Here is a 16,955-nt window from a genome sequence, read left to right on the forward strand (position 1 = left end):
TTATACTTTCTTTGAGGTGCAAGAAACTTGACAGGTCTTTTGACACAATTTTTCACTTCCACAAAAACAACCAATCAACCAACGAACTCAAACCAAAACCAAATCAAGACAAAACCAACAAAAAACCCCACAACCTAAACCCCAAAGATTCATAAAGATGCCTCAGAGACAATAGAGTTTTCATTAGAGCGTGTGGTAGTTCATAAATTTTCTTGGTTTTGCTCAAAACTATCTATTTATTTATGTGTTAGCTTGTAAATCAGTGTTTTTAGTTATGACTACCTGTGAGTAACCATTCATTTTCAGCTTTGTGGTTACCATCATGGGGGGGGGGGATCAAATTATGACAAAAAGTTTTAGCAAAGGGTAAGATATTACACCTAGCTTCTGATAGGTGAACTCTCCAAAATGCAAGCTCTCTCTCTAGCTGCAGTTAACTACCCTGCTTCCTTTCTTCAAAGAGGAATAGGGAAGTAATTTAAATCAACAGAAGAAGCAAGGTATAATTCTTCTCATTCAACATGTAGAGCAGGTGGAGAGAACAAAAAGCTTTTACCTACATTCAATCCAGCTGGTAACATGCCTGAGCCAAAATCTAAACACAAGGAGTTCTCAAGGGACAACAGTGTGTCCCTATAGCAGAAATAATACTGCACAAAATAGTGTCTGGCCCCTCTTAGTTAAGGCATCCTCTGCTACTGAAAAGAGATACTATTTGAGTGTGTCAGAAACATAATCTCTAAGGGAAGTGTTAATGTAGTACTAAGTATTTTTATGCTATTAAAGTGCTAGTCAAGTGGGAAAAGTAAACCGTGGTGCACTGAATTATCAAAGAAACTTTTCTGAAGAAGATTGTGCTCTGACAGCCCCAGTGTGATAAGTATATCAAGATTTAGTGTCCATTTATTGGTTTCTCAGCACAAGAGAACTCCATGGCTGCCAAACCTGAATCATTACCCTCATTTTTCTTGATATAATCAGTATGAAAGTGGTGACTACCTGGATACTTTCCTGGACATGAGGTGTTCAAACTAAGTACAGCTAGATCACCATTATTGCATCATTGACTGATTATCATTCTGATTAATGTCTCTTCTTTATTTTCATTCCCTGTACTGAAACAATACATATGTCATTGAGTAATTATGTCTAGTGCCTGGTTCTGAACTGTATCCTTGACATAGGTACCTTTGTCACTGCTACTCTAGTTTCATCCTGTTCATTGAACCTTTTCCCTCAAAAACAAATAAATTGACACCTGGTGATATTTAACCAAACTCAGAGTCAAAAATTGAGAATATTCCCCTTATTCTGTTATGCGCAGTTCCCTTACCATTAGTGCTTTCCATGACCATTGCATTCTTCTCTCAAAGAATCTGCCCAGGGGGCTTGTGTATTGTGTTCTGTTTGGGTATATTCAAAATCTGCTTCTTTCAGCTTGAATGACAGGAGCATTGATGTGAAAGTTTGCTACATACTTTTAGGCTGACTAAATAGGCAATTCATATGGTCAACCTCTCTGCTCATGAGTTTGCCACCATTTTGAAGGTCTGAGGACAGCTTTTCCCATAGCAGCAAGTCCCACTTCCTACATCTAAATGAATAGCCATAAATGGCGCAAAGGATTCGATTTTCATTTGAATCTAAATCTAAACCATTCCTGCAAATTTTAATATTATAGAGCATCCAAACCCGTTATTAAGAAGTCACATCTGCAGTTTAATGAAGCAAACGTTTTAATAGCACAGTGTTAGACCCTTACAGCATCTATCCTTCCATTGTGTCATTTGCCAATATCTCCACTGATTATGCCAGCATACATCTGTTGTCAGTCTGATCAACTAATCTCTCATAAATCACCAGAGTAGGGGAAATTAGCAAATTCTTTTGCTAGGAAGTGTAAAATACATAAATACTGCTCCCATTACATAATACCTTATTGAAAAACATCCAAGCTGGTAGAGTGACTCAGGAGACCATGAAGTTCTCCACTGTCATTCCACCCTAATCATGACAATTTCGTTTTGATCCAAAATCATGCAATTTCTACTCACTATATTGAAAAGATGACATTTCACTGTTCAGTTAAATAACTCCAACAAAATTTGATCTACAGTTCAAATATTTCCATTTCAGAAATGTTGGTCATAAATGTGATCTTCTTGGCAAAATAGCAAAAAGCTATTATGAGTTTTATCTGTCAGATGCTAAATTTCATTTACCATTTATAATCAGAGACATCCTTCCCTTTGGTTTTATTTTAAAGGGAAGATCAATGTTGCAATAAACAACTCATGGGCATAGTCCATTGCTGGAAGTTGCTTAAGAAGGTGGAGTCACCCAGAGGTACAATGCTGGGTATCACTGTACACCTGCTTCAATAACTTAATTAAAAGAGAAAAGACTGACAAGATGAAGCAAGTGGCCTGGTAGAGTCAAGTTAAAACCTCTTCTGAAATGAATGCCACCTGAAGCTAACTCATGGAGAAATTATAAGTAACAAGCAAGGCAATGGGTGATTATTTAGCAAAGTATTAAACAAGGAGATCCACTTTTTGTATTTTGCAAGCTCTTTTGTACGAAGGGAAAAACAAGGCGTTCCAAAAGAGGGGTAAGAAAACAGCAACAAGAAAAAAGGATAAGAGAGAGAGAGTCAGAGAAAATAAGTATTACCCTGAGATCGTGTCCTATTTTAAGTTAAAAAAAAAAAAAAAAGTTAAAATTCTGAAGTGATAAATATTCTTCACTGGAAAAAGACCTTCATAAAGATCAAGTCAATTCCAGGGGTTTACTGGAAGTGATTATCTCTTGCTAAAGCTAAAATACAGTGCTTTTGTCTTTAATATGCTCTCCTGGATGTTACCATAGAGAAGCTAATGGAGGTCCTGTCTGGGCCATCTAGGGATGGAAGGATTTCTGATAAATGCATCGTGCTTTCTTCGAATTATGTACAGGCAGTAATAGTGGCTCCTAGGTGACATTTTGCTGATAAACCTGTGATTTCTCCCTGTATTGGGTTTGCATGGTAAGATTTTAGTAGCAAGGGAACTTCAGGAGTGGTTTTTGTGAGAAGCTGCTGGAAACTTCCCCTATATCTAAAGGAGCCAATTCCAGCTGGCTCCAGGATGGACCCACCACTGGTCAAGGCTGAGCCCCACATCTCTGCAATAAGGTATATAAGAAGGGGAAAAATAACCAGAAACTGCCCAACAGCAGCCAGCTGAGTGATGAGACTATGTGAGAGCACCATCCCTGCAGACACCTGTCGCGGTCCGAAGAGGGGACAGGACACGAGGAAGGATGCAAGCAGAGTTCTCTATTCAGGCGTGCACACACACTTTTTGTCAGCTCGGGCGCCGAAAGGGCCAGAACATAGGGCGGAGACAAGCAGGGGAACCAACCAGAATCGGACATGGGCTAAAAGGGGAGGAGTGGGGGAAGCAGGCAGCAGGCAAACTCATGACAAGCCTGGGCATGTGCAGTTGTGCACTGTGTACTGTGAAATAACAGTAAAGTCCATATGAAAGTCCTGCCAATTGCTGTATGCTTTTCTCCATGCCTGGAACTGTTCCCATCCTGAATCTTGCTTCTCTACAGACACCCAGGTCAGTGCAGAAGGAGGGGCAGGAGGAGCTCCTGGTGCTGGAGCTGAGATTCCCCTGCAGCCCGACGTGGGGCAGCTGTGCCCCTGCAGCCCATGGAAATCTTTGGCAGCCTGTGGAGGAGCCCAAGCTGGAGCAGGTCAGTGTCCAAAGGGGGCTGTGACTCTGTGGGAAGACTGTGCTGGAGCAGGCTCTGGGCAGGACCTTGGCCCTGTGGACAGAGGAGCAGGTTTGCTGGCAGGACCTGTGACCCTCTCTGTGACCCAGCCTGGTGCAGCCCCTTCCTGAAGGCCTCCAGCCCTGTCGGAGAGACCCACTCTGGAGCAGTCTGTGAAGAACCCACACTGAAGCAGTTCATGGGGGACTGTCTCCCCTGGGAGGGACCCCATACTGGGGCAGGGGAAGGGTGTGAGGAGTCCAACACCTTTGGAGGAAGGAGTAGCAGAGACAATGTGTGATGAACTGACCACAGCCCCATTCCCCTTCCCTCTGTGTCACTAGATGGGAAGAGGTCAGGAAAATCAAGAGTGAAATCAGGCCCAGGGAAAGGGAGAGGGTGGAGGTAAGATTTTTTTTTTCTGGATGGTTTTGTTTCTTATTATCTTACTCTGATTTGACTGGCAATAAATTAAACTAACTTCCCCAAATCAAGTCAGTTTGGCCTGTGACAGTAAATGGTGGGTGATCGCTCCCTCTCCTCACCTTGACCTACAAGTTTTTGTTATATTTTCTTTTCCCCATCCAGCTGAGGAAGGAAGTGACAGAGCAGCTTTGGAGGGCACCTGGCATCCAGCCAGGGTCAACCCACCACACCCCCCTTGTCCCTGGGTCAATTAGACCAACCCCAAGTGATTTAATGGGATCCTGTAGTGTTAGCAACCTCTTTCACAGCTCGGTGCCTCAGCCTCTTGTATCCGGGTAGAGTTAAAAAGCCAGCACGACCCACAAGCAGAGCTAAAGGAGCAGACTTTGCTGTGGCAGTGAGCTTTGCTCTCCGTAAGGATATTGCCTCGTCTCCCATAAAAGAAAACATGCATTGCAAATGCATGCCCTAAGAAATATTGAAACCAATACTGAATGCACTTCTGGAAACTTGATATTTTCATCACATGCCATCTAAGCTAATACACTGCACTGTTTACAGTCCTCCACTACAATATATTTTGAAATGATTACCTTGCTCTGAGTCATTTGTGTCATAATGCTCTCCATAGGTACCCATAAAATGAAAATGTAAGCCTCTTTTATTGGTGGCACTGCATCTTAATTGAAAATATTAAAGGCTATTGCTCTCCTACTGGCTTTTTTTTCTTTCTTTTTTTTTTTTCCCTTCTCTCTCTCTGTTTAATTGGCTAATCATATGATTTTTTTAATGAAATAATCATGAAAGAAAATATGAAGCTAATTTAAATTCAAACTGGATTTGGCGATATTTAAGTGATTATCCCAAAGTAGCAGAGGGTGTAAGAGGCAATAAACATCTGCTATGTTCATGACCATTGGCCTCACTGTTTATGAGCTTGGGAGATATTTATTTTCAAGAGACATGCTTCTCTTTGGGTTAGATTGTATTTTTTCCCCTTATTTTGTAGTTATTTTACCCCTTATAAAGTTTGAAAGCAGGGGTTTTTTGGAACTTTTTTGATCCTTCCCTTCCCTCTGCCCCCATCTCCTTTCAAATTAACAGCAGAGTGAATTTCAGGCAAATGAAAAACTTTTTCCAAGAAATCTTTCAGCCAGTAGGGCTGGATTTTAGCTGTTTCTACTCCTATGAAATGTGTAGACTGCTCCAGATTTATGGGCTGAAGAAGTTAATAGGAATTCTGTATTGTAGTTGGTCCATTGTCCAGCTGCCATTCAATTGTATGTGTTGTATGTAATTGCCAAGTAAGGCTGTAACCTTTTCCTTTTCTCTTTCCCTCACATGCAATAAGGACTAAGGGCAAAGTTGAGAAACAAGTTGTAATTGAAAGTTACAGGCAGCTTTCTGGTTTTGTCTTTTTAGTGAGGGTAATAGAAGAAAAAAATAAAGCAGGCTGTGTTTTGAGATGTTTAGAAGAGAATTTAGCTATTTAGCTAAGGAGACAACAAGACAGCTGCAAGTAGAAATAACCTTCAGCAGCTGAAGCAAAACAGTGCTTGTAGGAATAGGCAGTATATAGTATTTGATCACCATGTTTACTACATGTTACTATGAATATATGAATACTTCTTCAACTCTCAAACATTATAAGACATTTTACATGTCAATGTCCTTAGACATGATAAAATTTACTCCAGGTGCTTCTTAGGTATTCTCCATTTGAATTAAATCTATATTACTTTTAATCAGTTTTCTATAATGGTACTGAGATACCAATGTGGCAGCAAGCTGCCAGTTAGCATACAGTGACACAGGGTATGCTAGGATTGCAATAATTTCCAGTAATCACCTACTGGAAGTAAATATCAACAGTTTTATAATTTTAAGTGCAAGGGGTCCAAATAAACAACAGATTCAGTCTTCTACTTTTTACATATAAACACTATGCAGGATGCTGTGGTTCCTTTCTGTCAAACTCTGAAATGGTATCAGCCTGGTATCCTTTAGTTAGCTTTGCATAGAATCTCAGTCAATAATCAGTAATGATTCCATGCTTTAACTCTTTTTACATTTTGTATGAAATTTATAGTCAGGGGTACACACTGTATTAAATATACAAAATTCAGATTTCTTAATATTTTATCCCTGAGAAGGCATTGTAACTACCTGTGCTGCAGCATAAATTTATCATGCAAAGAAAGAATCTGAAAGTGTCCAAGAAGAAGTCAATTTTCCTTTTTCTGTAGGTATGAAAATGGATGCAAAAAAGCTCTATTATGGCTTATAGTAAATTTAGCTGGGTCGATATGGATCCTATAGTAAATATTATGAACTTCTAGTCACTCGGAACAAATTTGGTGAACATTTCTGGGTCAAGACCCAGGATTTCAGGTTTCCATGATTCATGAGTTCTGTAACTTGTTGGTAACTAGAGAGGAGTTGGATACCAAGATCATAGCAGTCGAAATTTCAGTCACTGTAGAGACCTGCATGAAGCAAGAATTTCTGAAGCAACATGAAGTCTTTGAGATTCAGGTTTATGGTTTCAGATTACTTTAAAAAAAATATTCTTTTTAAATTTTTATGTTTAACTTTTTCTGTTTGCTTTTATTTTCCTTGGAAATGAGCATAAGCATAGGGAAAAAGCTAAAAAATATTCTTAAGGTGACATTGCCATACTTTCTATGAAAATTTTACTGTTTCTATACTCAAATTCTATTGAGTCTGAAAAACTGAAAAGCTGCTTGGTGCTGTAAATGGGAAAACCTAGAAATGAGAGTTTTATTCATTGACAGTATTGAGGATGGACCAAGCAAAAAGGAAGGAGAATTGTCACAATGTGTTTCGTATTTTGCATGGAAATTTTATGGTCAAATTCCTATGTGAAAAAAAAAATATTGAAATGCATATAATTGCTCCAGGTGAAGGAAGTGTTATTATTTGCAATTTACAGACTGGGAGAATAAAGGTAGATATCTCATTCTTTGAAGTGACAAGAGGCACTGTGGGATCCTTGCTTAAGTGTCCTGAACACAGTACAAAGTGATTTGAACTGTTCACTGAAGATTTTACTGCAGGAATGAACTCTTCTATTTATCCTCTCCAAAAATAATGTTGGAGCATGTATTGGTGTAATTTCATTTTTCAAAGAAAGAGAAATCTAAATTGTAAAATTCACCTCCAGATTAGATTTGTGAAGTTTTCTAGCACGTGGAGAATTTAGGAAGTCAAAGTGCTAATATTCTTCCCCTCTTTTGATGACTTTCTTCCACTTTCTGTCTGTAACACTTATTCAAAAGAATGTCAGTGCAAAGAAAATGGTATTAGATAATAACACGATAGGTTTAATAAACATCCTCACATTACGGAACAGCTGACATTGTGAGCTGCATTTCTTAGGGAATCTGCTTATTTTCGTTGTTCTTGAACTGTTTTTTTTCTTTGTTTATTTGTATGTTATTATATTTTTGTGGTACAAACTTCTCAGGGCAGAATATCTTTGCATATAAGCTGAAGAGCAATTACTTTGCCCCACAAATTTCGAACAGATTGAAATAGAATGTACATGGGCAAAAGGAAAAAGAAAGATATGAAAAAAAAAAAAAAAGACACATTTTACTTCCACTTACATGTAGCTCATGCAAACCTGAACTGCAGCTCCAGGGCACAACTCGAGATTTGATATTAAAGTGTTTCATTTGCAACCAATTATGCTCGGGATTAGATTCCACTGCTGCCTCGCTTAGCAGTACAGTACCTTGATTTCGAACAACCAGATACAGGTTTGTTGGTTTTTTTTTTTTCCGTCTCCTCTCTCTTTTTCTCCCCTTTTCCTGCCCCTCAGAACCATCTCCACCTTCATCAAAACAATTCCATTTGTACTTATGAAAGCATTACAGCCGGTAAGCAGAGAGTACAGAATAAGCTTAACCATTGTAGCCTTTTTCCCATCTGAATATCACGAATCTTGTATCTCACCATGGTGTAAGGTCTCTGATTACATCAACCTCTCCAAATTATGCTGAAATGGAGGCCATTCAATTTGCTACAATCAGTAACTTTCGAAAGAGCCCTGCATAATTGATTTCACAGTAATATAGGCATAGGTGAATGAGTTCCTCAGCCTCGTTTATACAATGTTTTCTTTCATTCCAAAGTGCACTATTCAATAGAAATCACATTTTTTTCCCAACAGTTGGCAGGTAAAGCTTTTGGCTTATACAAAGTTGTGAGAGAGAAAGAGAGAACAGGGGGGAAAAATAGTATAGAAACATGAAAATTGAAATTAATGCCTCAGGTGAAATACCAAATGCAGACAAGCCTTGGGTGAAATGACTACTCTTTTCTGTGTATCTGATCAAGGTGGGAAATGAAGGACTCATACAGGATACAAAAACCTTTGAAAATTTAAATGCGGTCCAGAAGTATAGTTTGTCAGGGATGGTGGAGAGTGGGGTGTGTACAGGATTTCAAAGATGAAGATTTATTCAAGGTGGAAAACATCCAGGTTTATGAGCTAAAGAGACTACGGATGCCTTGTTGATGTTGGAGTTAGGGAAACAATGTTGGAAGCTGGGTAAATACTGTAGCCATGAACGATTAAAAGGGCAATTGCCTTATCACCAGCACATGGCACCATCTCTGCCCTTCTCTCCCCTTGCATGGAGCCAGTCACACTGGCTATTTCTCAGAGGACCAAATTCCTCAGCTCCAAAGATCCTGCTTTATAGACCTACAGTGGAAACTTCATGAATGATGCATCACAGTGCTTGTGGGCTTTCTTGAGTGCTTCCCACTGGGAAAGAAATCAGGACAACAGCAAAGAACAAATAAATAAATAAATAAACAAACACATAAATAATTGGTTGGATGGATGGATAAAGAAATAGGTAAACCCAGGTAGCAAATGTGAGGCATTAAAGTATTGCAACATGGCCAAGAGTTTAAGCTATTGAAAGGGAAAAAAAAAAAAGTACTCTTGAACATTTGCAATATAGAGAAAAGGTAGGAAAATTAGATAGGAGTATGAAAATTAAGAAAAAAAAAAGAGGTCATTTAAGTTGAGGGGAAAAAAGGAGATATCTCTAAAACCAATCAATCCTATCTACTACAATGCTCATTTCAGATGGACCAAATCACTGTTTTGAGGTGTTTACCATTCTACACTGACTCCAGAAGAAACCTGACTAACCGTGTCAGACATGAGTTTTGTATATCTAAATTTAAGCAAGTTCTCATGAGGTTTCACCAGGTTGATGTGTATTATACAGAAGGAAATGTGGAAGTGGTAATATCAAAGACAAACCAATGGATTAGATTACCTTTGACCTGCATCTGTTTTATTCTTATTCTCCCAGAGTTCAGAGATCAGCTGCAGGATTTATTGTTCTCATGAAAAGGATCTATGTAACTGGATATAGCTTTGTGTGTGTGTGTATGTGCATATGTACAAATTCCCTGCAAAACTAAAGAGTTGATTGTGAGAAGTCCCTGTTTAGAAAGAATGCAGCTGTCCCTGTATATGAGTACTCCCTTTTCTGAAGAGTTAGAGGGTTTATGTGATTTGTGTTACAGTTTGATTATAAAACACTGTAGAAACATGTTCATTCTATTCAAATCTAAGAAGCACTAAAGTTTATGCTGCTTAAATCACTTCTAAATCTGAACTATTTGGATCTCTGAATTTTATGATAATATTAACAGAGCTTCTGGTGAAGCCCATTAATTTTTTTTTGTATTGTTTAATTTTACATGAGTAAATATAATTACTCCTTTTGTCAGAAGTTCTAATACCAATTTATAATTCATGGAGTTAATTATGTTAACGAGGAGGTAATAATTTCTCAACTCTCTCCCCTGTAATTTTAAAGGATTTTGATTTTTTCCCTCTCTCTCTCATTCTCACCTCTTCTTTTACAATTTCTCTTCCAGCCATGAAGTGGGAGCATACACAATTCATCTGTGATATAATTATTTACCATGGCAACAGTTTGTGAATGGGATTGTGAAGTTGCGAATAACTAAAAAGAAGCTTAAGTAGAACAGACTGAAAAAATTATCCTTTTCTAAACAAGTGAAGAGTCCTTTGAGGTCGGGAAAGCTTTTGTCACTCCAATATGTTAAAACAGGAGGAGTTGAAAAGGATAGTTTTGGGGCTTATTTTTCCTCCTTTGTCAAAACCCTTGCTAAAATCTGATGAGCAAATGAAGATAAATACTTTGAATGTGTTTGTGTATGTGCAAATTTGTTTTGGTGTGTGTATGTGTGACTGACAATGAAGAACATTTGAATGGACTTGAAATGACAAGCACTAAATCTGACATTGCCCAGCAAGAACGAGAAAAGCTTTGGAAGATCAAATATTGAAAAATGATGAAAAAAAAAAGTTATACTTGTGGTGGTTGGTTTTTTTCTTGTTATAGTCCTGAGATAAGCAGATGGTTCAAACTGACACTGGTATGCAAGACCTCTAAATTTTAGAGTCAGAGGTAGATAGAAAAAATCTATTGAAAACTAGTGGTATAATCTTTGTATTTTGCTGAAGGCTGCTACCAGCAAATCTCTCCCTACAACGCATCCTATTCAATCATGTATTGAGTATTTTAGCACTGCTGCTCTAGAATCAAAGAAATCTATTGATGTTCTTCAAAGGCACACTGAGCTGCATATGAAAAGAACAACGATAACAACAAAAACTCATCCAGATGCACCATGTTTTACAGTTTACCCACCTGGGAGTTAAGTTAGGTGCCATATTTACCCTAACTCACATACATAATGATTTAAGAATCAGAATATTTCAGAGGAATAGATAAAAAGCCATCAATACATTTCATTGAATGTTAATTAATCCAGGAACACTTTGAAAAGTCTCCTGCCTGGTTGGTGGCATTGGGATTTTTTAATATGTTTCTCCAGCTTCCCTTAAAAGTCAGTCTTGATATGCCTCCACCCTGCAGAAATGTCCCACTTTAAGTGGCAGCTAAGGTGAGCCCCAAACAATAGAGGTCTTTTCACTGACACCAGTGGAGTCAGGATCACAGCCAGTGAATGAACATGGAAAGCAGCTGCATAGAAAAACATTTATTTCCCCTGGTAATCATGAACAATGATTTTATTTTTTTTTTTAATGCTGAGTAAGTATGTTATCTTAAATGATACTACTTAAAAGGATCCTTACAGAACCTTCTTGAGTTACAGAACCTTCTTGAGTCACAGAACAGAAGAAAAGGAAAAAGCACATTGATTCCAACTGTCCTGTCTGCTCTGAAAACATCTGGAAACAATCCTGAACAACCTGAAGCAGACGAAAAACATATCTTCCCCTGGTGATGGAGCATGTGATGCTTGGTTTCCTGCAGTTTTGTGGCATGCTGTTGGGCTTTCTGACAAGAGATGAGTTCTGACTGAAGATTTTTCTGAATGTGGGACATTAATAAAATTTGAATTGATTTTCTCATGTCTCAAGAGGTGAGTTTGCATGGCTGCTTATCTATCAGAGGGGTAAAAAAATGCATTCTCACTTCCTTTATTATCCAACTATTTTATAGAAGTTGAATATTTTCTCATAACTACATCAGGTAGTTCAAAAGACGTTATAAAGAGGTGGATGAGTAGACAGATATGCATTTATAAAAATATTATCACTTAACCTTGCTGAAATTTTTGTTGTTGTACAGGGTTTTTTTGTTTTGTTTGTTGGGTTTTTTCCTACCAACAGAATTCCTTATTTTCTCTTAAAGTGTCCCCCAAGTCTGAAATACAGTTCAGGATTTGTTTAATCTATGTAAGTGACAAATTCAGGGACCTGTGTTTCCTCCTTCATGGATTGGAATTAAAGTAATTATAAAATAGAAGAGGCAGTTTTCTAACTTTCTCAAAGTAGGGCTTGATGGTCAGATTTACAACTGCATTTAGGTTCCAAAGGTGCAGGGAGGCACCTAATAGGATTTGCAAAAATACATAACCACTTTTGGAGAGAAAATGGAATTAGGAACCTAACTCTTCTAACTGCATTTCTAGATCAACTTCAGATGCTTATTTTCATGTTTTGATACATTTTTAAAAGCTACCTTCTATTTCTGTCAGTGAAATATTCTCATTTTTCAGGCAATAATTCTGAGCAGGATGGACTACATTTTTTCTCTGTGTGTGTAAGAAGCACCTTTTTCATGAAACCAAAAGGTGTGTGTGTACTGTTGGGCATATAAACTTATAAGCAAGTCCTGATATTCACTTATACTCATAGAACAGACATTAAAGAAACAAAAAATCAGTTACTGCTTAAGAGTTTTCATGTTAAAAAAAAAAAAAAAACAACCTGTTGAGGCTGAAGAAAATGTCTCACTAACTTATTGCTTTATGCCTCAGATTATGTTGATTTTGGTAACTCACTGTTCTGTGAGTGGGAAAACTGGCTTCATTACAAGAGAAAAATGTGCACGTGTGTTCATGTTCATGAGTCTTGCACACTCAGCATCAAAAAAAAGATTAGAAATTTTACAAAGCTTTCAGCAGTTTGCTGCAAAACTATCCATGGGAAGAACTGACAGCACAGTTCCAGCTGAGGAAAAGAGATACACCATTCAAATGTCATTATCAATACTGGTTTAATTGCTGTATGTATATGAGAAAAAAAAATAATCCTCTACTCTAACAGCAATGAAAACCTTTCTTTGAAAGGCCACCTCATTGGCATTTTCAAAAACAAAAATGGAAAAACATTTGTCCATGTCTTGGGATTTCTTTCCAGTAACCAGAATATCAGACATGTTTCTTTCAAGTACCTGAAGAGTGTTTTTTTATTTCAGTTCCTAAACACATAGATTTATATTGCAAAGCAGTGAAGATTTTAGGATGGGAAGAAAAGGGGAGGTTGGTTCTTTATTTTGAAGTCAAAAAGAAAAGTAATAAGAAAGCAGATTACTGCAAGGGCACAAGACACAAGGGAATGTCTTGAGAACTATTTATGTGACGTGTGTTTCTTGCTCAGTTATGACAACTGAAATTCTGAGCTTCATCTTTTGTTCATGGACCTCAGGAAAAGGAAAAGAAGGAGATTTTGGTACTCATGGTGTTTAAGAGATAGTTACAGCCTTAATGGGCCTTTACACCAATTTGAGTTTCTTTATTTTTCTTTCTTGTGATTCTTAGAAATATTGGGGCTGAGAGAAAAGTTTTCCAGTATCCCTTCTTCTTAATTATTTGGAAATTCTATATATTGGGGTTAATTCTTTTATAAGCTTCTTGTGTGTATTTTATACTAAAGTAGATTTCTTTGCATGGTGGCTTCTTTATGGAGTCATTTCTCCTCCCTTTATTTCTCATTTAACTCACTTGAGTGTTATAAAGGGATCAAACCTACCTCTATGGATGTCTCTGGGACTTCAGGCTGTTCTTTAAGACCAGAATTTCCTGCTCTTCAGTGTATATTGCCCATCATTGCAAGCTTCAAAAGATACCCCACTGGTGTGTTGCCTTTACCAGCGCATTTGGAAAGCCCTAGTCAAGAAACAACGTTCATTATTTAATGCTTAAACAGGCATGGATTTCATTTTCATAGGTGTTACTTTCCAGATACTAATACTAAGTCAAATACAGTATAAGAATCAACACCAAAATGCATTAGTTTCTATCATCCTTTCCAGCTCAATTTAAGATTCAGATACTCAGGTCCCTAATCATTTGAACAACCTTGTGTTGTGATGAAGAAAATCTAATGGATATCTCCTAAACTGTCCCAGTAATTATTAGAAGTGGCTTGGGCCAAAGGTCTTCCTTTTTGAAACCATGCAAAAATGCATAACATATGGCACCTAAGGAGTTAATCAGACATGTCTTCCTTGTGAAAAATTTTATTTTGTATCATATAAGTTTAGTACATATATATAGAGAGAAAGAGAGATGCAGAACCCATCACCAAGTGGTAATTACATGAAATGCAATAACACACCAGGTCTTAAAGTAAAGTTTAAATCCATTTCTTTGCCTTGGTTGTTTGTGTAAGTGAATTTGACCTTCCCTTCCTGTTGTCTAAAATCTTCCTGTTACTTGTGTTGTTATAGGTTGTGGCATCTGTATAGCATTTTCCTCTTCCTTATATCATGGCAACAAGCAAGTTAACAATTGATTGGTAAGTCAAAAATGTCTTTTCCTCAGTCACAGTGGATTTTTGAAAAGTCTGTTGACACAAGATTTCTTCCTTCTCATCTTTAGAGATTACTTTTGTTAAAAAATAAAACAAAAAGAAAGCAGAGATTTATTTGACTCTGTTACATTAATCATTAAAGATAAAAAAAAAAGTTTACCCTCCTTTAATTTGCAATCAGTGCTGAACAATAAATCCAAGTAACCTTTCTCTTCAATAGGAAAAAAAATAATTCAGAACTGTAGCCTGTAAATAATTATCAGGAGTTTGGCTGTACTGGCAGGGTGCAATGTACAAGATTCAATTTTAACTAGAGATTACAGCCCAGCAACCTTGTAGCCCTGAATGTCAAACAGTCATGTCACCTTCTCCTGTCAGGAAATGTGTCAGGACTCACATAGGCAGGGTGACTTTTCACCAGAGGTAATGTATCTTATATACAAAAGAGTTGGGAAAAAAAAGTCAGATGTTCGCTGGCCCACTCCTCCCCCTCCTCTTTCAAATGAAAACAGGCAAAGCCACTTCCCAGCAGGATATTCCCTGTTGCAACCCTTCTCCTCCAGGCCACCATAATCACAGGTAGCACTATGACAAGTGGGATTCACTCTACACTTCATACCAGGATGTGGTGAACTAAACATTCTAGGTGATATTTTGTGATGCCTGAATCTCATGGGTCATCTTTCCTTGTTCTTGAGTAAAATACAAAAGCAGAGGAGAGGTAAGGGGAAGAAAAAAGAACTAAAATTAAGAGAAAAAGGAAGGGAAATTTCAGGAAAGGAAATTTCAGGAAGGGAAATTTCAGGAAAGGAAATTTCAGGAAATTTCAGGAAAGGAAAGGAAATTCCAGGAAAGGAAATTTCAGGAAAGGAAAGGAAATTTCAGGAAAGGAAATTTCAGGAAACTTCAGGAAATTTCAGGAAAGGAAATTTCAGGAAAGGAAATTTCAGGAAAGGAAATTTCAGGAAAGGAAATTTCAGGAAAGGAAAGGAAATTTCAGGAAAGGAAAGGAAATTTCAGGAAAGGAAAGGAAATTTCAGGAAAGGAAAGGAAATTTCAAGAAAGGAAAGGAAATTTCAGGAAAGGAAATTTCAGGAAAGGAAATTTCAGGAAAGGAAATTTCAGGAAAGGAAATTTCAGGAAAGGAAAGGAAATTTCAGGAAAGGAAATTTCAGGAAAGTAAATTTCAGGAAAGGAAATTTCAGGAAAGGAAATTTCAGGAAAGGAAATTTCAGGAAAAATTTCAGGAAAGGAAAGGAAATTTCAGGAAAGGAAAGGAAATTTCAGGAAAGGAAAGGAAATTTCAGGAAAGGAAATTTCAGGAAAGGAAAGGAAATTTCAGGAAAGGAAATTTCAGGAAAGGAAATTTCAGGAAAGGAAATTTCAGGAAAGGAAATTTCAGGGAAATTTCAGGAAAGGAAAGGAAATTTCAGGAAAGGAAAGGAAAGGAAATTTCAGGAAAGGAAATGTGAGGAAAGGAAAGGAAAGGAAAGGAAAGGAAAGGAAAGGAAAGGAAAGGAAAGGAAGGAAAGGAAAGGAAAGGAAAGGAAGGAAAGGAAAGGAAAGGAAAGGAAAGGAAAGGAAAGGAAAGGAAAGGAAAGGAAAGGAAAGGAAAGGAAAGGAAAGGAAAGGAAAGGAAAGGAAAGGAAAAAGGAAAAAGGAAAAAGGAAAAAGGAAAAAGGAAAAAGGAAGAAAAGAAAGAAAGGAAAGAAAAAGTGAGGGCTTCTATGAAAGGATTGAAGTTTGGTTTGGCTTTTTTTTAATTTATATTTTATTTTATTTTATTCATTCTTAATTCTTAGCATGATTAGGAGTAGCTAATTGTTTTACATCTTAAGATACTGCTCTTCCAAGAGCTAGTTCACTGTATGCAACTATTTAAAACATTTGAATATGCTTTCTGTGTGCACGGTTTTCTGCTTCAGTGTCCTCCCTTGGCTGCCTTTTCCTAGCCTCATTCTTTAATGCAAAGGACATTTGCAATGAAAATGGGATCTCTGCTTCTTAACAGTTCATCTGCTCCTGCTGCTCATTTCCCCACCTGAAGTCACAATCCTCCACTTGTGACCTCACCGCAGGTTTCTGTGGTGAGAGGATTATGTTGTTGCAAATAGAGGTTTATAACTTCAGGAAGAGAATGAGCAGCCCGAGCAGATGGACTCCTTTGAAATGAAGATCCTGTCTTCATGCAAATGCTGTGAACGATAAGAGGACGAGAGGGAGAAGTGGCAGAAGCAGGATTGTTTCTAAATACAGAGCACAATTACTCGTTGTCCCATTCCATGTCTGGAGCAGGGTTAATAGGAGAGACCCTGTAAGTCCTGGAGTGTTTCAGAGAAGTGATCAGCATTTGCACAGATTTTAAAGTAACCTTCAGACAGCTCTGATACGTCCCTTAGTACTGCTGGTGTCTGCCTGCTATTTTGGGTGATACCAGATTTAAATCAGGATGGTCTATTGAAAGGAAAAATAGCACAAGTCTTTATTGCTTGAAATAAGAGCCAATTACCACAATCAGGAACTGTAACTAACTCACATACTTTGTGGTTCAGGCTCACAGAGGGACGCTTAGCAGTGAGTCACGCTGGCAGTGAGGGCCATTCCAGGAGAACTGTAGGGCAAG

General features: G+C 37.7%; 1 long non-coding RNA gene across 1 annotated transcript; it reads left to right on the forward strand.

Annotated features, from left to right (window-relative positions):
• Window positions 1-3,683: 3,683 nt before the first annotated feature.
• LOC120322829 lies at window positions 3,684-14,317 on the forward strand. The gene is made up of 3 exons (XR_005562762.1): window positions 3,684-4,164; window positions 10,117-11,655; window positions 14,250-14,317. It is a non-coding gene; the product is annotated as an uncharacterized LOC120322829 (long non-coding RNA).
• The last annotated feature ends 2,638 nt before the right edge of the window (window positions 14,318-16,955 follow it).

This window comes from Pipra filicauda, unplaced genomic scaffold (assembly GCF_003945595.2).
Source record: "Pipra filicauda isolate LSUMZ 115617 unplaced genomic scaffold, ASM394559v2 scaffold158_size1702193_pilon, whole genome shotgun sequence".
In the NCBI taxonomy this organism is placed as follows: Eukaryota; Metazoa; Chordata; class Aves; order Passeriformes; family Pipridae; genus Pipra; species Pipra filicauda.